Source organism: Lygodium microphyllum, unplaced genomic scaffold, assembly GCF_053477565.2.
Source record: "Lygodium microphyllum isolate KBCC unplaced genomic scaffold, Lygodium_microphyllum_v1.1.10 scaffold_177, whole genome shotgun sequence".
Lineage (NCBI taxonomy): Eukaryota > Viridiplantae > Streptophyta > Polypodiopsida > Schizaeales > Lygodiaceae > Lygodium > Lygodium microphyllum.
In genome coordinates this window covers 127,163-151,082 of record NW_028229660.1, presented here as the reverse complement: position 1 = coordinate 151,082, position 23,920 = coordinate 127,163, and the positions used below count along the sequence as shown (strand labels likewise).

At 39.3% G+C, this 23,920-nt stretch overlaps 1 pseudogene; it reads right to left on the bottom strand.

The window, feature by feature from the left end:
• Positions 1 to 23,058: 23,058 nt before the first annotated feature.
• On the bottom strand, positions 23,059 to 23,463 carry LOC148008346 (phytepsin pseudogene; annotated as a pseudogene).
• Between the last annotated feature and the right edge of the window lie 457 nt (positions 23,464 to 23,920).

The window sequence follows — 23,920 nt, the reverse complement described above, 5'->3', positions numbered from 1 at the left end:
TTTTACTCTCATTTCCTCTTCTCTCTCCTCTTTTTTCTCTCTTCTCTCTACTCTTTACTAACTTCTTTTCTCTTCTCTCTCTATTGTCTCTCCTCACTGTTCTTCATACTCCCTATGTTCTCTCTTCTCTCTCTCCTTCCTCTCTTATATCTTTCTTCTCTCTCCTATCTCTTCTCCCTACTTCCTATCTTCTCTACTCTCTTCTACTTCCTTCTCTTCTCTCTTCTCTTTTTTGTGTCTCTCCTCTTTCTTCTCCCTACTCCTTGTTTTCTCTACTCTCTTCTATTCTATTCTCTTCTCTTTCCTCTCTTTTCTCTTTTCACTACTTCTGAGCTTTGGAATGCATAGATATCCTGTTGGTTTTGTCTTGACATATATTTGATTGGTTTTGCATCATTGCCTATAGTCTATAAATTTTTTGGTCATGATGCCAGGAGGCATATTCCACGGTGGATTCCGTAAACTTAGATGACCGGGGCTCATACACAAAGAGGATTCTTTGTGCGAGAAGTTGATGGGGACACCTGTCCTTTTCGGGCATTTCATTAATTTAGTATGTACGTGGGTGATTCCATAGCGGGTGATTCCGCAAAATGCATATTAAATTAATAAACGTTTATGAGTTTAGAGTGCGCACTCGTAATAAATTAAGGTTAGGATTTATTTCTAACCAGTTGATTTATTTATGTAGCTGAAGATTGCTAGGTATTCACTTTTGTCGGTTTAATTGTATTATTTTGCTAACGATTGTGAATGCTTCAGTTGATGTGTAGAGATAGCAGCAGTGGCGGGGGAAAGCATTGGAGTCTAGCGGGTATTCGACCTTTGGACTATATTTTGATAGGCGCCACGCCTATATTTTGTTATGTCTATTGAGACATTGATTATTGATTATTATTTTGTATGCGCCTATGGGCACGGATATGTTATTTCTATTAGGACATTGAGATTGGGCGTGCCAGACTCTATGGGCACTGTCCATTAGCTTTATTTTCCTATTTTTGTAGAAAGCAAACTCAAAAGCTAAAAGCTTGTCATATTTTTGTAATTGGGCTATTATTGAGCATGAAGATTGAAATATACATAAAATACATGCTTTGTGAAGCGCTCACACAAGGCATGGGGGAGATTGAACCCAATTTGTCTCTTGCCTCTTGTCGTGCATGCTTTTACATTGTTTTTTGTGCAAAAAGGTAGAGTTCATTGTTCTTGGGGACCTTCAGGGATTCACTACGTGAGCTATCTGCGACCGATCTGCGCACCAGTGGTATCAGAGTGGAGCAGAGATCAAGAGCTTCCAATCGCTACCAATCTCGGGCAAAGGCGGAGCTCCAGGAACAAACGGGCTCTACAGTCAATCGCGTCGCGAACCATCGATACAGGCAGACTTCTGGCGATCAAGAATCCCTGTTTCCACTGTCAGATCGCGAAGGACCAGGCTCTGCAGGCAGAGGACCACTCCTACATCCTCACATAGAAGTCGTGAAGAAACAACGAGAAAAACTCTTAATCTTCTTTATCAAAAGCTTAATTATAAAGCTTAACGGTATTAGAGAAGCTTAATTGCTTCAAAAAATCCTCATCGTAGCCTCAGAAGACCTCCCGAAAAATCCGCGCGGCCAAAAAAACGGCCCCCCCCTCACGAAATCAGACGCCACCCTGTTTACTCCTTCTTTAAGCTTATTAAGCTTAAGCTTAATCATTTAAGCTTAAGTCATTAAGCTCTCTGCAAGTCTGACAAGACAGATAAGTCGATATACTCCAGGTCCCGCACTTCTGAAGTCAAGTTCAGCAAGTCAATTGAAATCAAGTTCTGCAAGTTGTGCAAGTCGACCTAAGTTCAGTAAGTCAACAACTCTGCAAGTCTGTTAAGTCTGCAACTCTGCAAGTCAGACTAAATCAGAACTGACTAGTGCTTAAAACTCATAGAAGACTTGTTCGTATGCAAAAACTCTGAACTGGAAAGTTGTTCACAGCAAGGTGTTCTACCTATCTACAAGTTTGTTGAAGTACTTTCAGCAAACGGATACAGAAATATTGCAGATTTTCTGAAAATATACAAAGAAATACCCAAAAATACATAGCCTTGTAACCCCGAATTTGAGCTACGCTCATCCCGCTAACCTGATTTTGAGTGAGAAAGGTTTGTTGAGTTTTACAGGATGACTACCCCACATATGGATGATCCTATGGCTGAAGAGGACCTACCTGAGCCTACCATGGAACAAAAGCTGGATCTAATCATGCTGCAATTGGAAGAAGAGCGAAGGGCTAGGCAAGCACTGCAAGCGCAATTGACAAAACTTCAAAGAGCGTCCACTGATAAAGAAGAACCTCAAGCTGAAGATTTGATTCACCGTACCATCGACGCCACTCTTGAAGCACAAACCATTCGCAAGGAATCCAAGATAAGTAAACGAAGTTTCAAGTTTCGCACTTTCAATGGCATACGAGAAGGAAAGACTGTTTTATCATTTATTAGCCAGTTTGATGACTATTTCCATGAGGAAACTTATCCCGAAAAAGATAAAATCAAGTATGTTAATAATCATTTGATAGACAGAGCATCACTTTGGTGGACTGTAGTCCGCAAGAGCATAGAATGTCCTGCTACTTGGGAAGATTTCAAGAAGAAGTTCATGCAGAATTTCCTTCCACCGCAATTTCATGAGAAGGCTATCAAGCAATGGGATTTACTTCAACAGCGAGATCGTGAGCCTATTCCACAGTATACAGAGCGTTTTTGGAATGCACTCCTACAGCTACGCATGCTTGAAGACGTACCAGAGACGACACATAAGCGAAAGTATATGTCTGGACTTCTTGGACATTACTACGCTGAAGTGAACATGTTCAAGCCTGCTACCCTTGAAGACGCCATCTCCTTAGCTCACGACACTGAAGATAAGTTACGCGGAAGAGACAGACGACCACAGCAATTCCAAGCCAACTGTAATTATGGATCTAAACAATTCAATTCCAATTTTAGAAGGTTTAATCCAGGTCGTTTCTCATCACCATCTTTCCGCAAGAATTGGCCTAAACCACCTGCATCACCATCCACTGTCAATCCAAATCCAAATCCTATTCCACAAGCAAATCAAAATGTACCCAGACTTCCAGCCATTGCAAATAATGTAACCAAAGCCATGCCAATAGTATGCTACAAGTGTCACCAGCCAGGGCATCTCGCAGCAAATTGTCATTCAAAGAAGCCACCAGCACATATCAACTATCTTGGAGCCATGGACGAAGACGAGCATGAGGATATGCCGAATTTCACTGAAGATGAGGATGATCCTACTACTACTTCCGACACTTTACCAGGTATGCCTACTCCACATTCATTATTAACTATGAAATGTATGGTGCATGGAAAGGAAAGAACTATCTTACATGATGACGGTAGTACCCATGACTTTATTTCAGCAAAATTGGTAAAGGAATTAAAATTGCATACAGTACCTACGCATTATTGTATAAAAGCTGCATTTTTAGGCACTAGGTACAATGGCACACAAGAAGTACAAGATTTAGAAATTCAAATTGGTTCATACATTGAAAGAAGAAATTTCTTAGTTGTCCCATTACAGTCAAGCGACATTATTTTAGGAATGCCATGGAGACACCAACATAATCCAAATATAGATTATTCCACACACACAATGAATATTAATTTTCAAGGAAAATCTATTACATTATATGGTATGCATGCATCTCATATTTTTCCACTGCTTTCGCATACTCAAGCAAAACGTGCACTACGCAAGAATACTAAATCATATCTCATTTGGGTGAATGAATTACACGCAAAGAAAAATCATATGCACCCTAGGCATAAGGAATTTCTTGCATATTTTAAGGACTGTTTTGCAGAAGACCTACCACCAGGTTTACCACCTTCACATCCAGAAGACCATAAGATTGATCTAATACCTGGCACACAACCACCTTGCAAAGCACCATATAGGCACAATCAAATAGAGCAAAAAGAAATCCAGAGTCAAGTTGAAGAATTACTAAATTGAGGCTTAATTCAACCTAGCAGTTCCCCATTCGGTGCACCTGTACTCTTAGTCAAGAAAAAGAATAATACCTATCGTATGTGTATTGACTACCGAGCATTAAATAAGATCACTGTAAAGAATAGGTATCCTATACCTAGAGTTGATGACCTTATGGACAAACTGCAAGGATCTTCTATATTTAGTAAAATTGACCTTAAGTCTAGATATCATCGGGTGAGGCTAGATAGAACTGACATATTTAAGACTGCATTCAGGACAGAATTTGGCCATTACAAATTCTTAGTCATGCCATTCGGATTAACTAATGCACCTGCTACTTTCAGTAGAATGATGAACCGTATCTTTCTGAAAATATCAATATTGTGTGATTGTTTTCTTTGATGATATTTTGGTGTTTAGTCAAAGTGAAAAAGAGCATTATGAACATTTATCATTAGTTTTTCAATTACTGAAAGAAAATCAATTGTTTGCAAATCCTGACAAGAGTGAATTCTTTAAGACAGAAATAGAATATTTGGGTCATATTGTATCAAAAGAAGGAATTAAAGTTGATCCTAAGAAAATTGATGCAATACTGCATTGGCCTATTCCTAAAAATGTACATGAATTACGCTCATTCCTTGGTCTTGCTAGTTTCTATAGGAAGTTTGTACGTAATTTCTCATTACTTGCTTTACCATTAACAAAACTTCTTAAGAAAGGAATTGTTTATCAATGGACTGAAAATCAGCAGAAATCCTTTGATTTACTGAAATGTGCACTAACTAATGCCCCTGTTCTACAATTGCCTGACTTTAATAGACCATTCTTTCTAGTTGTGACCGATGCTAGCGGATCAGGAATAGGAGCCGTACTAATGCAAGACAACCATCCAATAGCATATTCTAGTTCTAAGCTGAAACCCTCTGAGCTCAAATATTCCACTTATGACAAGGAACTATTAGCAGTTGTACACGCATTAAAACAATGGAAGCATTATTTAATGGGTTCAGAATTCATGATAAAGACTGACCAGCAAAACATTAGACATCTACTTAGCCAACCCCAAATCTATGGCCGTCATATCAAATGGGCTTCCTTCATTCAAAGTTTTCATCCTATCATTCAATACCAACCTAGAAAATAAAATGTAGTTGCTGTAGCATTGAGTAAAAGACTTGCAATTCATAATATTTCTATCATATCTTTTGATTCTTTGATTTCTATGAAAGACACATATCACCAAGATATTACTTTTCATTCTGATTGGCAAAAATTAGTTCAAAATAATTTCATTCCTGTTGATTCATTGTCATATAATGATGGATTTATGTTTTTTTAAAAGAGACTATGTGTTACTATTCCATTCCGATATTTTGTTTTGAATGAAATTCATTGTCCCCCATATCAAGGTCATAGAGGTATCATTTCTACATTATGCATGTTAACTGAAGATTTTTATTGGCCGCATATGGATGCAGATGTATCTAATTTCGTTTCTGAATGTTTGATTTGTCAAAGAATAAAAAGACATCATGGTAAACAGTATGGATTATTAATGCCTTTGTCTATTTCATCTAAACCTTGGAAACATATATCTATGGATTTCATTACTGGTTTACCAAATACTAAATCTAACCATGACATGATTTGGACAATTGTAGATAGATTTAGTAAGCAAGCATATTTCATTGCATGTAAGAAAACTTTAACAGCATCACAAGCAGCACAGTTATTTTTGAAAACTGTTTTTACTAACCATGGATTGCCAAAAGTGATCATTTTAGATCGAGATTCTAGATTTTGTAATAATTTTTGGATCACACTGTTTGCAAATCTAGGCACAAAGATTGATTTCTCATCTGCATTTCATCTAGAAACAAATGGACAAACAGAAGCCACAAATAGTACTATTTTAGATCTTTTACGTGCATACACTATCTCTAAACCTCAGACATGGGATACTCATTTGCATTTATTACAGTTTGCATATAACAATACACCGCACACATCTACAAAGAAAGCACCTTTTGAAGTCATTTATGGATATAGATTATCTACACCTGTTGCATCTTTGTCTAATAGAATTCAGAGTGCTGATGATATTGCCACTATGCATAATAGTATTTTTGATGAGGTTAAGGATATGTTTGCTAAAGCCCAACAATCATATACCAAACAAGCCAACAAGAAAAGACAAGCCATGAATTTCAAAATTGATGATTATGTTTGGCTTAGAATAGAAAAGCGTAGACTGCAAAGTGTAGATAGACATCCAGTTGTCAAATTAGCTCCTAGATTCTATGGACCATTTAGAATTATTCATAAGATTAATGACAATGCCTTCAAGTTAGAATTGCCATCTCATTGGAAAATTCATAATACATTTCACATTAGTTTATTGAGACCATTTAGAGGCCAATTACCTATCCACCTTGTTTATGAAAACCCACCTTTATTAGAGGAAGAGACTGAAATACTTGAACCAGAAGCCATCATAGACACTAACTACATGACCACTAGAACTGGCCGAAGGTATTCTAGATATCTAATAAAATTTAAGAATCATCCTGTAGAGGAAGCACAATGGATGCACGCTAGAGACTTAAATGCTTTCCCCACTCTGTTAGCTCCACATTGAGCTAATAGCAATTGAGGTCAATTGCTATCCCACCCCGGGGGTATGATGCCAGGAGGCATATTCCACGGTGGATTCCGTAAACTTAGATGACCGGGGCTCATACACAAAGAGGATTCTTTGTGCGAGAAGTTGATGGGGACGCCTGTCCTTTTCGGGCGTTTCATTAATTTAGTATGTACGTGGGTGATTCCATAGCGGGTGATTCCGCAAAATGCATATTAAATTAATAAACGTTTATGAGTTTAGAGTGCACACTCGTAATAAATTAAGGTTAGGATTTATTTCTAACCAGTTGATTTATTTATGTAGCTGAAGATTGCTAGGTATTCACTTTTCTCGGTTTAATTGTATTATTTTACTAACGATTGTGAATGCTTCAGTTGATGTGTAGAGATAGCAGCAGTGGCGGAGGAAAGCATTGGAGTCTAGCGGGTATTCAACCTTTGGACTATATTTTGATAGGCACCACGCCTATATTTTGTTATGTCTATTGAGACATTGATTATTGATTATTATTTTGTATGCGCCTATGGGCACGGATATGTTATTTCTATTAGGACATTGAGATTGGGCGTGCCAGACTCTATGGGCACCGTCCATTAGCTTTATTTTCCTATTTTTGTAGAAAGCAAACTCAAAAGCTAAAAGCTTGTCATATTTTTGTAATTGGGCTATTATTGAGCATGAAGATTGAAATATACATAAAATACATGCTTTGTGAAGCGCTCACACAAGGCATGGGGGAGATTGAACCCAATTTGTCTCTTGCCTCTTGTCGTGCATGCTTTTACATTGTTTTTTGTGCAAAAAGGTAGAGTTCATTGTTCTTGGGGACCTTCGGGGATTCACTACGTGAGCTATCTGCGACCGATCTGCGCACCAGGTCATATTCAAATCATATAATGACATTATTTCATATGTATTGATATAACATAAAATTGAAGGTTTATTGACATTAGGCTTCATTCTTGATCTCACATGAGCGGGCTTGTAGTGAATTCAAAATATCACTTCATGGGCAAAATATGGTATGTAAGCATAAAATTTCAAGAGAAAGTGAGAGAAGCAAGTGGAGAGACTAGAGGGATGTATCAAAAATTGTGTGAGTTCAACCAAGGAATTACAATAATATTATTGGCCCAAGTAACACAAAATTCCATGGATGAAGACATTGCTAATCTTGATATGTTAGAGATACACCTATCTCAAGCCATTACATATGTGATTTTTCAATTATATATGGAAGTTAGATCTACATGACCATGCATTTTATACGGTATGCTCAATATGGTAACTTTCCATGCATTTTGTAATGCTATTTTCATATGTTTTGTGGAATTATAATTCAAGAACTTTAAATTTGAAACACTTAGCTCAATTTGAATCTTTTATACTATTATTATATATTGTTATTCAATGTCTTGTTAGCTCAAACTATGTTATTTTATGTAGTGATATTTCTTAATATGTGGATTTGATTTGCAAGAGAAATATCCAAGAATCACACAATAAAGAAAGGAGGGGAGGAAGGGAGAGAAGGAAAATGGTGGGAAAACCAAAGAACTACTAGTTGCAAAATTGTTCTAGAAGCAATAGCTCCTTGGTTTTTTTCCCTTGCAATGCCATGTATGTAGTTTTGTAAAAAAGCATGTGAAAATCATACATGGATTGCATGTATAATGACATGAAAATTACCATGAAATTTGTAGATAGATCACATTTAGATATTCGAAAAATTTTACAAATTTTTTTCTTTTGTAATTTAAGTACACATGAGATTATATGTTGGTCTTTTGATGTGATAATTAATAAGACTATAGGTGCACCCATAAGTTCTTTAATAGCTTAACATTTATGTCATTTACGCCATCTATGGGCCAAAAACCCTTTGTACTAAGGATGAAAGGTGGAGTCAAGATGAGGTTGGGATATCTCTTCTTCTTCTTCTCTACATTTTCTCTCTTCTCGTAGAAACACTCAAGGAGTAGATCAACTGCAATAGAGATGAAGTGGATTGAGGAATCCATGCTACAATCATAAGGCAATTTTCAAGCCTTTGAATGTGGCAAACTATGACACATGAAAGTGAGGAGGTGACTCTATTAGAGATGTTTGTTTTCTATTTATTTCCTTGTTAGGGATAGTGTTGAGTGAGAAGCCAGAGAGATGGCTATGAGATGAGATTATGTGAGAGACAATTGAGTTTGAGAGTACTGAAGCTCCAAAACTATATAATTTTATCTTAGTCCAACACATCATATATCTAGCTCAATATTTTTGTTGTGTCATTGAGACGACACAAATGGAATCACTTACTCTAAGTTGCTCACATTCAATTGCAATCGCTCACATTTCCACTATGCAGTGGAATAGGAGGCATAAGTGCAAGAGATTGGGATAGATAAGCAAGGTGCCACTCTCTTGATCTTGTATCATGCTTGATCTGAAACTTGCATTACTAGATTAGGTTAGATTAAGAGATTGGAATAGAGAGAATGGATATGAGATTGTAATTTGGAGTAGATTAGAGTAGATAGGAATTAACAATTTAGAAAAGAACCCTTTTAAAAAATATTTTGTATAATAATAATAGATTAATAGAGAATTGAAATACTTTGATCAAGGATTGTTATATAGAGGATTAGTTATGCTTTAATTTTTGATCAATTTTTTAGATAATATCAATTTTGTTAGAAAATAGATTCTAGAAAAATCTTGGGATCAATAAAACACCTTATGGATTTCATTGAGTGCACCTCACTCAAAAGCAAGTCATTCAAATGTAGCAACTACATCTTCTATATTTGCCACATTATATGGTGATTAGAAACTTGTATTGGAATCAATAACTTGATTTGATGTGCTTTGATGGTTAGTAAAAACCATTTCGATGAGCATTTGAATGATGATAAATTTGTGATGAAGCCTAAATCATGATTGGATGACCTTGAGATTCAAAGGACTTGAATATTGCTTACAAGGAACTATTGCCTTACACTAAAATGGATATGTGATATATCGATCCTTATTTTTGTACTATTTTCTAAATAGTGTTTGTGTATGAACAATATTAACTATGCTATCACATATCGATAGGTATACTGACACAATTTTCAAAAAAGAGTATTACCACATATAGCTCCTTCTTCTTCATCTTTTTCCCTTCTCCTTGTGTTTTGGGATGTTTGATGCATGCAAGACCTTAAAGAGATGCATAATGACCAATATAAGAAATAAACTTTCACTACAAGGATATGGAGGTATAGCGACGGCGGTTTCTGATACAAAATAGCGACGCAAACAACAGCGGTACTTAGATGAAAAAAACGTGGGTTGAAACTTGAGCGCGTTATTTTGCACGCATACACGAAAGAGAGAGCGAAAGGGAGAGTGAACATCTTGCATTTGAGAGGGAGAGGGAGAGAAAGAGAGAAAGATGGAGAAAGAAAGCTTCTCATCGCCACCGCCACCGTTTGCGAAGAAGAGGAGGAGGTGTATAGAGGGTGAAGAGGAGCTGCCGTCATGAAGAGGAGCCACCAAACCCTTCTTTGAGCCTTTACGGTGAGTGCATTGTTCATTCTTTCTTTGCTTTTTTGTTTTCTCTTTCTCTTTTACTTGTCTTTGTTAAAATTCATGTGTATTGAGAGAGGGAGAGAAAATGAGAGAGAAAGAGAGGGAGAGAGAGAGAGGGAAAGGAAATGAGAGAGGGAGAGGGAGAGGGAGGGAGAGGAAAGAGAGGGAAACATTAAACATAATAGGGAAAGAGAGAAAGAGAGGGAGAGGGAGAGGGAGGGAGAGGAAATGAGAGAGGGAGAGGAAAAGAGAAAAGGAAATGAGAGAGGAAGAGGAGAGAAGGGAGATGGTGAGGGAGGGAAAGGAAATGAGAGAGGGAGAGGAATAGAGAAAAGGAAATGAGAGAGGGAGAGGAGAGAGAAAAAACATTAAACATAATAGGGAAAGAGATGGAGAGGGTGAGGTAGGGAGAAGAAATGAGAGAGCGAGAGGAAATGAGAGAGGGAGAGGAAAAGAGAAAATGAAATAAGAGAGAGAGAGGAGATAAGAGAAAAAACATTAAACATAACAGGGAAAGAGAGAAAGAGAGGGAGAGGAAGAGGGAGGGAGAGGAAATGAGAGAGGGAGAGGAAGAGAGAAAAGAAAATGAGAGAGGGAGAGGAGAGAGAAAAAACATTAAACATAATAGGGAAAGAGAGAAAGAGAGGGAGAGGGAGAGGGAGAGGGAGGGAGAGAGAGGAGGGAGAGGTTGTTGTTTTCTTTTCTTTTTTATTGTTATTTAGTTTTCTTGTTTTTTGTTGTAGTAGTAGTAGTAGTAGTAGTAGTAGTTTTTTCTTCTTTTCTTGTTTATTGTTATAGTAGTAGTAGTAGTAGTAGTTCTTGTTGTTTTTTTTTCCTTCTTCTTTTCTTATTTATGGTAGTGGTAGTGGTAGTGGTAGTGGTAGTGGTAGTGGTAGTGGTGGTCGTGGTCCTGGTCGTGGTAGTGGTAGTAGTAGTAGTAGTAGTAGTTGTTGTTGTTATTGTTGTTTTTTTTTTCTTCTTTTATTGTTTATTAAAGTAGTAGTGGTAGTGGTAGTGGTACCTGGTAGTGGTAGTGGTAGTAGTAGTGGTAGTGGTGGTGGTGGTGGTGGTGGTGGTGGTCTTGGTCATGGTCATGGTCGTTATCGTCATCGTTGTTATCTTTGTCGTCGTCGTTGTCGTCGTGGTCATGGTCGTAGTCATGGTCATGGTCATGGTGGTGGTCATGGTCGTAGTCATGGTTGTGGTCATGATCGTGGTCATGGTCATGGTCATGGCCGTAGTCGTAGTCGTAGTCTTTGTCGTAGTCATGGTCGTGGTCGTGGTCGTGGTCGTGGTCGTGGTCGTGGTCATGGTTATAGTCATAGTCGTAGTCGTGGTCATGGTCGTGGTCATGGTCATGGTCATGGTCATGGTCGTAGTCGTGGCCGTGGTCATGATCGTAGTCATAATTATAGTTGTAATCGTAGTCATAGTCGTGGTCGTGATCGTGGTCGTGGTCGTGGTCATAGTCGTGGTCGTAGTCGTAGTCGTAGTCATGATCATGGTGGTGGTGGTGGTCATAGTCATAGTCGTCATAGTCGTGGTTGTAGTAGTAGTAGTTGTTGTTGTTGTTGTTGTTTCTGTTGTTGTTTTTTCTTCTTTTATTGTTTATTAAAGTAGTGGTAGTGGTAGTGGTAGTAGTAGTGGTAGTGGTAGTGGTAGTGGTAGTGGTACTTGGTAGTGGTAGTGGTAGTGGTAGTGGTAGTGGTAGTGGTAGTGGTAGTGGTGGTTGTCGTGGTTGTGGTCATGGTCGTTATCATCATCGTTGTCATCTTTTTCGTCGTCGTTGTCATCGTGGTCGTGGTGTTTTTTCTTCTTTTATTGTTTATTAAAGTAGTAGTAGTAGTGATAGTGGTAGTGGTAGTGGTAGTGGTAGTGGTAGTTGTCATGGTTGTGGTCATGGTCGTTATCATCATCATTGTCATCTTTGTCGTCGTCATTGTCATCGTGGTCGTGGTCCTAGTCATGGTCGTGGTCGTGGTGTTGGTCATGATCGTAGTCATGGTCGTGGTCATGGTCGTGGTCGTGGTCATGGTCGTGGTCATAGTCGTAGTCGTAGTATGTTCGTGGTCGTGGTCATGGTCATAATCGTAGTCGTAGTCATGGTCATGGTCGTGGTTATAGTCATGGTCGTAGTCGTGGTCGTTTTCGTGGACGTAGTTGTAGTTATAGTCGTAATCGTAGTCATAGTCATGGTCGTGGTCGTGGTCGTAGTCGTAGTCATGATCGTGGTGGTGGTCATGGTCATAGTCGTAGTCGTCATAGTCGTGGTTGTAGTAGTAATAGTGCTTTTGTTGTTTCTTGTTGTTGTTGTTGTTGTAGTAATGGTTTTTTTTTTCTTGTTTATTGTTGTCTAGTTTTCTTATTTGTTATTGTTGTAGTAGTAGTAGTAGTAATAGTAGTTTTTTTTCTTTTCTTGTTTGTAGTAGTAGTAGTAGTAGTAGTAGTGAGATATATGTTTTGTTAGAGAAAATGAGAGAGGGGGAGGAAGAGAAAAAAGAAGAAGGAATGAGAGAGAGGGAATAAACATGCAGCATAATAAAGAAAGAGAAAAAGAGAGAGAGATGGAAGGAGAGCATATAATGAATGGATAAAAAACAAAGAGAGAGTGGTGGTGAGGTTTGGTGAGGTCCATTGCAACACCACGAGAAGGGAAACACTATGACATATGTTAATTTCTGGGTGGTGGGTGGAGACTTTACATACGTTAATTTTTGCTGAGTTACAAGAGAAGAAATCCCTTCTCAAACAATTTAAGAAAGAAAAAAAGAATGATAACAAAAACAAATTGTTTGTCGTAACGTAGACAAAATGGAAAACAATGAAGGTCTTGATGTTCAAGATCGCGAGGCGTATCTTAATCAGGGTGTCCCATGTCCTTACTCTCAATGCAAGTTGGCAATTAGACGAAAACGTTGATTGTCTATAGAACACATTGTCAAACGGTTTTCTATTCATGACATAAAACATGGAGTTCTTATGTTTGTAGAAGAACTTCATTAGGATCCACATAAGAAACTTTCATACATAATTTAGTCATTATTTCCTTACATTTGACAATGACATCTCATAAGTTCCTTTGTAACTTGACATGCAATTTTCAGTTTTTATCAAGAAAAATGGCAATGATAGTGTATATGAGGACCTTCAACTTGATCAACAAGTGGTAATTAATAGTTTACAGGTTATGTCACATTAGTTTATGAAGTTCATTAGCTTGGAAGATCCAACTATTCTCAAGAGTACTCCAAAGTTGACTAGGTCCACAAGAGACATGGAGTAATAGTTGTACACGACTTATATGACTTGTATATGACTTATGTGAACTCTTTTTTGTGTGGAAGAAGGAGAGGAATGCAACTTGTGTTTTGTGGTGCATTTTTTGGGCTTGTACACCTGTGGAAGATGGAGGGAGAGTTGAAGACTATGGTGAATGCTCCAAAGCATGCAAACACAAAGTAAACTAAAGATAAAGAGGAGATACAAACAAAGAAGGTAAGAGTCATTTTTTTCCATCCATTTGGTATCACAAAAATGAGTTGTATGACAGTCCATGAAAGGGGAAAATAGAGAAAAAGTATTCAGCCTACTCTTATGAGCATCTTCTTCCATTCTCTTACCATATTCATGTACCATTGAAGCCCTTCTTGTGCCCAAGTACTTGAGTGACTTTGGGGCAAGTCAAGAGGTGATTTTTGCCAATGTATGGGCTGAATAGGCTCTCCCAAAACTGTCATAAATAGGGCACTCATTAAAACTCATTCATTTGAAGGACTTTCTTGAAATCTTATCACTTCCTTGTGTAGACAATGCTCCCGAAACAATAGGGCATTGGTTGAGATTGTAATGAGAGACTTTCCCATGAGTTTGTATACATTTATGAGTCAAGTTTGAGGGCTGGAAATTACTATTTTAATGCAGGGCTAAAGTACGTTTGTGGTTCTATTGATGCATTTTTATCATCCTTTGGACTCTATGTCAGTTGTAATGAGTTCTATCTCTCTATATCTTGTATCTTGAAGTCTCAATACATGTATCTTCATGAAATGGAGGGCATTAGACCTTGAATTTGTTGTAGGAAATGGAGCAAAAATCTAACATAGATCTATGCATAAACCTCATGGTTTTTTATGTAATCAGATCCAAGTTTATTATGGTAAACTTGTATGACATGGCTATGTAAGAAATTGGTTACTCTCTATCTCATCTACTCTCTCCATAACCTGAGAATCCATCAAACCCCAATCATTTTCCTCTCTCCCCTTTGAATCTCTCACTTCTCTTCTTCTCTAAACCCCGATGGTAGACCTTCGACCCCAAACACGATGACAATCGGTGAACACGATGTGAAGGTCCGCTGAAGAAGAGAAAGCACAATGGGAGAATCATTAGGTTCGGGAGGAGATGCCTTGTGGCAATTGGTTCGTCTGATGCAAGAAAACCAACAACAACAATTGCAATTTCAGCAGAGCAGATACAACTACAGCAACAAGGAGGCAAGATGAAGAGTGAAATGATGCTGCTACCATTAAAGCGAGATAGTTGGGCAGGAGCTCAAGCAATTTAATGGGCAAAATGTGTCCTCTTTTATCCGCCTCTATACTGACAAGATGGTCTTCTTTGGGGTCCCTCATCATTCTTGGAGCCGATACTTTGCGTGTTTGGCCGTGCCTGGCCTCTAAGACCGGATTCATGGTCTTTTCCAGAAAGATGCGGGATGGTCTACATTCAAGAAGGCTCTTTGAGAAGAATTCTTTCTTGAAGATTCTGGTCTCATGACGAAGAAAATCTTCACTGAATGGGTTGAAAGGCCCAATAAGGGACTAGCTGCCACACTGCTCTTCACCGTGAATTTCAAAGCAAATTTGCTCAGCCAGATCGTGATGATCAGCAAAATATGGAAATCCAAAAGATTGAAATGTTTCTGAAGGCTGCGGATCCTCTTCTTCAAGAGAAGTTGATTGATCGGCTTGAAGATCCTGACTCTGAGATGGGATTGAAGACTGCTTGGGGTGATGTCACTGAAGTAGTTAATATGATTTCTCAAAGAGAGCAGATGCACCTAAGGTGGGGTTCTACCTCTATACCATCTGAGTCCATAAGAGAACCTATTCCTGTATCTCGACCTCTTGTTTCCATGGCCGAGCAACCAGGATATCCTGATGTTCAACCTCCAAAGAAGAATGTCATGGACGAGCTGTTCAAGAGCATGTAGGATCTCCATCTTTATCTAACGGAGATTAATTCCAAGGTGGAAAGGCTTGATGTGAAAGTGGAAGAAAGAGGGCGGATAGCTGCGCAAAGACCCATACGAGAAGGCTTCAAAAGACACTATATTTGGTGTGACAGCCTACAGCATGATAAGAGGGAGTGCAATGCATTTCGTAAAGCTGAGGCGCAAAAATTAGTCTTTTGGAAGGATGGTAAAATTCATGCGACCGAAATTGGGCTTCCTCTTGAGCCAAATTTCGGTAACGGTGGCATGAAGAAAAGACTGGAGGATTTGGCAACAAGAACATCCTATGCAGTTGTTGATGCAGCTACCTATGGGCTGCAAATTGAGCCAGCCAATGAGATTGTTAAAGCATGTAAAGCTGATGTAATATCCAAAGTGTGGATGGAGGCTTAGATCGCATGGAACGAGGCAAGGCATCCAAAGAAGATTTGACTACTGCCAGTCAATGCATTTGAGGAAGAACCGGATGGACTGAGCCAGTTGATTCATTTTCAACTTTCACTCGGTTGGTAGAGATCAATAATCAAGAAACTGTAGTAGAAGAAAAGAGAAGAAGAGAAGAAGATGTTGCTGGTCCCTCCTCTTTAGGGCCAACCAAATGTGTGACAAGAAGTAAATCGAATCAGCAGAAGGCTGCTGAAAATCCACCACCACCGCCAGAGAATGTCATCGAAGATGCCCCACATGCAAAGAAGACGGAAGGAAAGAGAAAAGGCAAACATCCCGGATACAAGCTGCAGTCTGACATAGAGACTGTGATGGATCTCAAGCGGGTCCTAGAAGAAAGGATTCTTGGAAGCAAAATTGAATTTACATTGGGTGAAATTCTCAGAATTGCAAAACAAGGATTTCATGATATAATAATTGATGTAATTAAATGGAAAAGATAATATGTTGGTGAAGAAACTGAAGAATCTGTGTATGCTTTTTTGCAAGCTCTTCATGTGTATTTGCAAGACGAAGAGAAGTTGAATACTCAAGGGATTTGATTGGAGGCAATCAAAGAATTGATTGCAGCCATAGAAGCCAAAGATGAAGACATCTATGAACCTGAAATTGAAGAAGCTATTGCAGAGAATGTTATGGTGGGGTCTTCTCAATCCAAAGAGCAGTCCATGCATAAGAAAGAAGCTCGTCTTCACAACATGCAAGAAGAGATTGATGCTCATTCTATTCCAAGAAGTCACTACTCCCGTACCTATTGGTTAAGGGTGACTATCGAAACCTTTGTCAAGATTGGAGAAAGAGAGACTCCATGCATTGCCCTTATAGACCATGGTTTGGAGATCAACGTCATGTCAAGAAGTCTCTATGAGAATGGCAGATGGCCCATAGATGTGGACTTGGGATGGCACATGAGAGTAGCCAATAATTCTTTTGGCGATCTCTATGCGGCATGTCCTTATGTACGGGTTACTATTGGTGATGTAAAAGATGAATTTCATTTCTTTCTTCAAGATTCTTGTAGCTATCCTATCATTCTTGGTTTATCTTTTATTTATGAGTCTCGTTTGGAGACAAAGGCCCTTGATGATGGTTCATCTTATGCTCGGATAAGAAGTAAGGATAATGACAAAGCTGTCCAATTTCTCACTGTTTGTATAAATCATCACACGAATAGAGATCGATTGAGAGATCATCCTATGCCTCCTAATGCTCGAGAATTTAAGGATTTTTGGGCTACACCGATGTAAGTGGAGGCTATGGTAGTGCTTTATGTAATAAAAATTTGCCTCCACATGTAAAGGGGGCTATGTCAAAGGCTGATTTGCAAGTACTTACAGCCAACAGTGTAGGTTGTTATAAACAGTTTTCAGCCATGAATAGGGCTGAAAGAAAGCATTTATGTCATGTGGAACGAGAGCTAAAGCAACTTCATGTTTTGGTTGAAAATGAAGAAATTTCAGGACTATTTAATGGGCTAATTTATAATGATACATTGGCTGAAATATATGCAGCTGTTCATGCAGAAAATCAGTCCATACAAGTATGCACATTGGATATTTATGACATAATTCAAGAATTTGCTGATCATGAAGCTTTTGGATAGCCAAACAGGGATGAGGCAAGAGTAGAAATGAAGTACAAGACAGTTGACAGGAAGGTCAAGCCGGTGGCAACTCCACTACCTCCTGAAAGTGAGGGATTGGCTGAAAGGGCATCCAAACAGCCAAGTCTTCGTGACCCCAAAGAAATTGGTCACCAATTTATAGCTAAAAGCTTACGAGAGCTAAAAATTGGTGAAGACTCTTTCCTCTTGCCAGCCGAAAAGTAATCTTTTATGTAGATACTGAAGAAACATGGAAAAGCTTTTTCATTTCAGCCTCATGAAATTGACTGTGTGGATCCAAGTGTTGTGGCACCAATGGTGAATTTCACAATCCCACACATCCCTTGGAATCTTAAACCAATTCCGATATCAAGGGCTCATTTGACTAAGTTAGTGGAGCTTTTAAATGAGAAGATAAAGATGCGAATATTGGAGCCATCTTCAGCTCCATATTCTAATCGATGGTTTATTGTGCCTAAGAAGAATGGATCTTTGCGATTCATTCAAGATTTACAGCCTGTCAATAAAGTCATTATTAGAAATGTTGGTTCGCATCCAAATGTTGATGAATTTGCTAAGGCTTTTACAGGTAGAGTAATTTATTCCATGGGTGATTTATATTCGGGATATGACCAATTTCAGTTTGCTTTGGAAAGTCGAGACATTACGACAATGAAGACGCCTCTTGGTTTAGTCCGCATGTGTACTCTACCCCAAGGAGCTACAAATTCAGTGGCTCACATGATGAATGCCATGCACAAAGTATTGAGAGATTATATTCCCCAACTTACTCTTCCTTTCCTTGATGATGTAACGATCAAAGGATGTGAAATTCATGAGAAGAATGAAGATCTCAATGAGCTTAGATGCCGCAAGTTTATTTCTGATCATATAAATGATTGCACTCAAATCTTGTCTAATCTGGAAGAAGTCCATTTTACTCTTTCAGGAGCTAAATCTATTTTCGGAGTTGAAGAAGTTCTTGTGGTTGGGCATATGTGTGGCCCATATGGCCGAAAGCCTTCTCCAATCAAGATTGATGCCATTAGCAAAATGCAGAAAATATGCACAAATGTTTTGGAGGTGAGAAGATTTCTTGAAGCGTGTGTTCTCTATCTTATTTGGATCCCACACTTTGCTCATGTTGCAGAAAATCTTTATCAACTATTAAGAAAAGGCAAAAGGTTTATGTGGGAAAAAGAGTATACCCAAGCTTTTCGAAAATTGAAAAATTTGTTGATTTCAGGCCCCACCTTGAAGAGGGCTGATTACTCTAATGGATAGCCTATCATACTCATCGTAGATACAAGTCCTATTGGGATAGGATGAGCTGTTGGTCAAGATGATCTTGAGGGAAACAGGTATGCAATCTGCTTTGGAGAGAAGATTCTTAATGAACGTCAAAGAAGATATGGTCAAATTAAAAGAGAACTTTGGGGAGTTGTAACTGCATTGAAGTGTGATCGGGAGTACTTCATGGGAGCACATGTAGTAGTTGAAACATATTGTCTTCCACTCTTGGGCATGATTGCCAACTGTTCCACTCCCGACATAGCTATGCTAAGATGGATAGCCTATATTAAATCCTTAAATCTTGATTTGAAACATATTGCAGGAAGAGATAATCTAGTTGCTGACATGCTTTTGCATGCCAAATATAAAGATGAAGAAGAGATGATGGATGAGGAAGTAACAAAGTCTATATTTGCTAAAAATAAAGCTGTAATTGCTGGTTCAAATTAGAAAATAGTTAATGATGGTACAACTGTCATAAAAGCAGGTATATCATTAATTACAGCAAGTACAGCAGGTACTACTGCCATAATAGAATTTACAACATCAAAGAACGAAGAAACAACCATGGAAAGATGGTGGATCGCCTGAAAGACAGCATGCTCAATGCTTTGTTTTAGTTTGTTCTCACTTTATGGAAGAATATTATGCAGATGATTGGTTGAAAATTGGCCAATACTTGAGCACTATGGCAAAGAAGGAAGATTGGACTGATGAAGAGTTCAAGAGAATTAGGAGGAAGGCGTATGGCTTCTTTCTCAAAGACGGTTACCTTTGGATGCATGTGAAGAAGAAAGGAGGAGCACATGTTCGTGTCTTAGGAGACAAGAAGAGTCAAAGACAGGTCATGCAAGAATTTCATAAAAGCCTATTGACTGGCCATAAAGGCATATGGGGCACTTTTGCCAAAATAAAAGAGAAATTTTGGTGGAAAAACATGTATAAAGACATTGAGCATTTTGTTGAGTCTTGTCAAGTTTGTCACATGTACTCTATGGTTAAGCATCTTCCATCTATCGATCTAGCCCTGGTCTTGAAGACAGTCCTGCAGTAGGTGGAGTAACAAACTCACCCCCTCTAGTCTTCTTAGCTGCACTTGGATTTTCTTCATCCCTCTTACGCTTCTCCTCAACAAGTACATCTGCACCATGAGACTTAGCCAAATAAGCATAAATAGAGTACATGTCAACAGGCGAGTCCCAACCTGTCTCTGATCTGATGCTAGAGCTTGCAATAGTCAAAAGAGTTTGCTAAATTTTCCCCTTGTTTGCAGTCTCCATAGCATAAGTCCATAGCGCTGACTGAGTCTCTGAACCCTTCTCAATCTAGACTCCATATGCAGAAGCATCACCTCTTGCTGTCACATAAGAAGTACGCACAGCCATGTCATCCACTAACTTCTTCATTCCACCTTTACCAAAGTTGGTAGCAAGTGGAGCTCCTGTCTCAGTCAACCAAATCTTACCATCTTGCCCCCAATATACCAAATTCTTCCTCCTTGCATCTTGAAAAGATTCACAATCCCTGCAATGCTGATGGTCCGTACTATCGCACCAAATACATCTCCGGTCTTTCCTAGGTGCAATAGGAGCACTAGAAGAAGTAGAAGGCGCAGTCGAAGCAAACTGCTCTTTCAACTTTCCCACCAACTCCGCTTTGACTGACTCTAGTGTCAAATCTGTTATGCCTTTGATTATGTCATCAAGAGAAGTAGGCACCGATGAAGCGGATGGTTCTGGAGCAGAAGGTGTAGGCATCGGTCGTGGAATAGGAGGAATAGGTGGAGTGGAAATAGTAGGCACTGGCATAGGCCAAGAAACTGGCTGAGGAGGAGAAGAAATAACAGGGATAGAAGTAGGCATAGGAGCAGATGATGGTTTAGGTGTCATGGAACCATTCTGTAGACGAGTCTTCCATATCCTCCTCTTGGTCAAAGTCGAGACTGCATCCTGAGCATCCTGCCAATCCGTTTTAAGACCCATAGGCTTCGTGCGATCCTCAAGAAGCTCACCCAATTCTTCCTGAAGAGCAGGATTTGCAGCTTGCAAGAAAAGCTCAACTTTTTCAACATCCAATGCTCTTTGTTCAATGGCATCAAGCTGACTATACCTCTCTTCAAATTCTCGAATCAACTCCGAAGCAAGTAGACCTTTGTTTAGCATGTAGACCCACTCTCGGAATGACCGCCGAGTAGCCATACCAAAGTCCTCAAGGAAGTATTCTTCTTTCAAGGCCTTCTTAAAATCTTGCCAATGTGTATTTTGAATAAAAAGATCAGTCACTTTTGTCCTCAAAGCGGGTGTGACAAGACGAAGGAAGTACTTACTCATAAGTCCAGCAGGAACTCCAAAAAACCCCATCTTGATCTCATATGTCTTCAAATATGCTGAAACATTACGCTCGTCAAATAGCTTCTTCTCATTCTCAACTGCTTCAATAGCCTTAGTCGCGTTGTTTGCATTCTCCTGCTCCGAATAGAGTTGCCTTTGCTGAGACAACTGTTGTTGATGCAATTGTTGCTGCTGCTGCATATACAATTGTGTTTGCTGATTTTGGAGCTGCATATACATGGACATATTCTACAAAATCTTCTTTAGATCCTCTGTTGAAGTACTTGACGTAGCAGTCATTGATGGAGCTGAAGTAGACGCAGCTAGAATTGTAGAAGAAGTTGAAATAGAGGCTGAAGTATCTCCCATCCTGAAATTTCTGCGACGCTTTCACGTCGGGTTCACCAAAGATGTCGAAGGGTTTTCGAAAGCAAAGTTGCAACTGCAGAGGTTCTTGAGAAATTCCAAGCAAGAAGATTCCTCAAATCCGAAGATCTTCAAATACAAGCGCTTACTTCCTTAGGTGTTAGAAGAGATTAAGATGATGACAATAAATCTCATGTCAGTGTTATACCTATCTCAATCCTCTCATAGCTGAAGACTTGCGTGATCCTGTGTGCACCTTTACTGACAGGCTATGTGGAAGAAAGTATCTTGGGCACAGCCTCTTAGAGCATCAAAGATCCATCAGCACGATTAATGAATCACAAATACATTCAAGAACAAATCAATGACATGATGTATCCCTCTTACAGAGTCAACGAGCATCCATACATCACGTGCATCCATACATCAGACCTTTGCCTCATTACATTGCCTATACTTCTCTCTGATCGTAGGTAAAGCGCAGTTCTTAGTATTGCTCTGCAAATCGTACATGGTTTTTATGCATTCCTTCAATTCTGAGGCTCTATCTCAAAAGCATAATCTGCATATACTTTTTATTGTATCTCTGGATCAATGAAGGATTGAACAACAGATCTGGAATCTTGAAATGGTTAGCTCCAATCTCAATTACTTGTCCATCAAGTAGCTCCTATGGTGTTGTCGGAATATTTGCATATGCAACCTCATCAAAGCTTGATTCTCAAGTTCTCCTTGGCATATTTCCTTTTGTTTTAAAGGGAAAGCTTGGTCTGATCACAACTCCTATGTTTTCCAGTCATCCAAGGTTCCACATGGTCGACCTAATTGTAAATATCATCGATGACTTCATGGTAAGTCTTCAATCTGTATTGTTCCTTGAAATAGTCAAACGACGGTATGTTCATGCATAGGAATTCCTCCAGAAATCAGAGGCATGAGGAAAAGCATGGCGGTCTCACTGCAGGCCAAGGCTGATCGGTTAGGCGCAGATCAGAAGACACTGAACAGAGCAGCTGATGATAAGTACAATTACAGAAATTGTATTGGGCAATCATTAGAACATAATGATAGGCCAGTGGACGAAAACGATCAATATGATGTTCATCAGGAGGCGGATGAGAAGATGAGGAGGATGAGAAGGACGAGGCTGAGCATGCAGTGTAGTGCTGATGATCAAAGCATAATTGCAGGCGATGGCCATGTGGGTATCGACGACTATGATGATGGTGATGATGATAGGTTTCCACAGGAGAGGCATTGCCAATAGCAGCGATCGAGTGTTCATTCTCTAACATCGAGCAAGTGTTATGGCCGACGCACCAGGTCCCATGAGTGCTCCCCTCAACCTTGAGCTAAAAGTGGATGCCTTGTGGATGCAGGCAGTCTTTGATACATACTATGTAGCGTCGGCTTTTTCATCCCGATTGTAGATAGGGGCAAAAATCCTTTCTCTGTTCCCCTCCTAGCAAAAGTTCGTCGTCCCCCCTCTCCCCCAAAGACAGCCATCCCCCTTCTTCTAGAAAAGCCTCTTTTTCCCCCAGGAAAGCGGGCCAATTTTAGCATTAATCACACTTTTTTATATCGACCAAACCTCCTTCCAGTACGCTTGCAATATCTGGGCTGAAATCCTTTGCTCTTTGGGAGCACATGCCAAACTGTGCACATATCTTTTCTGGACTGATCTGCTGCTTAACCATTTCAATAATCATATCACCATATTGAGACACCATGGCCTTGCATTGCTGATTCATGACACCAGATGCTCCAATGGCCTCATTTATAGCTGTTATGATTCCCGTTGGCCCAGCCATCAAAGATGTTCCAAAATCAGCAATAGCAGCACAACCATTGGCACAGAAACCTATTGTCTTTCCACCTACGAGAAAGTCTCCCATATCAAACTGCCAGTAGCCTTTTCGTGTGACTGGCACGTAAGTATGTTGTCCAATGTAATGTCTAGGATCCATGCCACCAAAGATGAGCTCAATATGTTGCAGCCATGCCCAAAGAATGCCACATGCTTGAAGCCCGACCACATCTGTTATACATGTCCACAAGTGTATTGCCAACATGAAACTCATTATCTAGCCTCCTTTTTTATATCTCTACATGAAGTTCTCGGCTTGTATCTAAAGCTCCTATGATGCTACATGATTTCAGGCTGTAAACAAATGTACTAGCATCAGCAGAAATACTATCCAGTTGTAGATGTTGGAAACATCCTCACAAAGCCCATAATCGGCATATCTTGAAATAAGTGTAGCCCATGAGATTGCATCTCGAGTTACCAGTCTACCAAAACTCCCTGTTCTTCTCCGTCTTCAGCATAGAATGAAAGAGCAAACATAACAACTAAGTATGTACAAAGTATCAAATCACACGCACAACTTTTGGGTGGTTTTCACACCTCGAATGCGTAGCAAT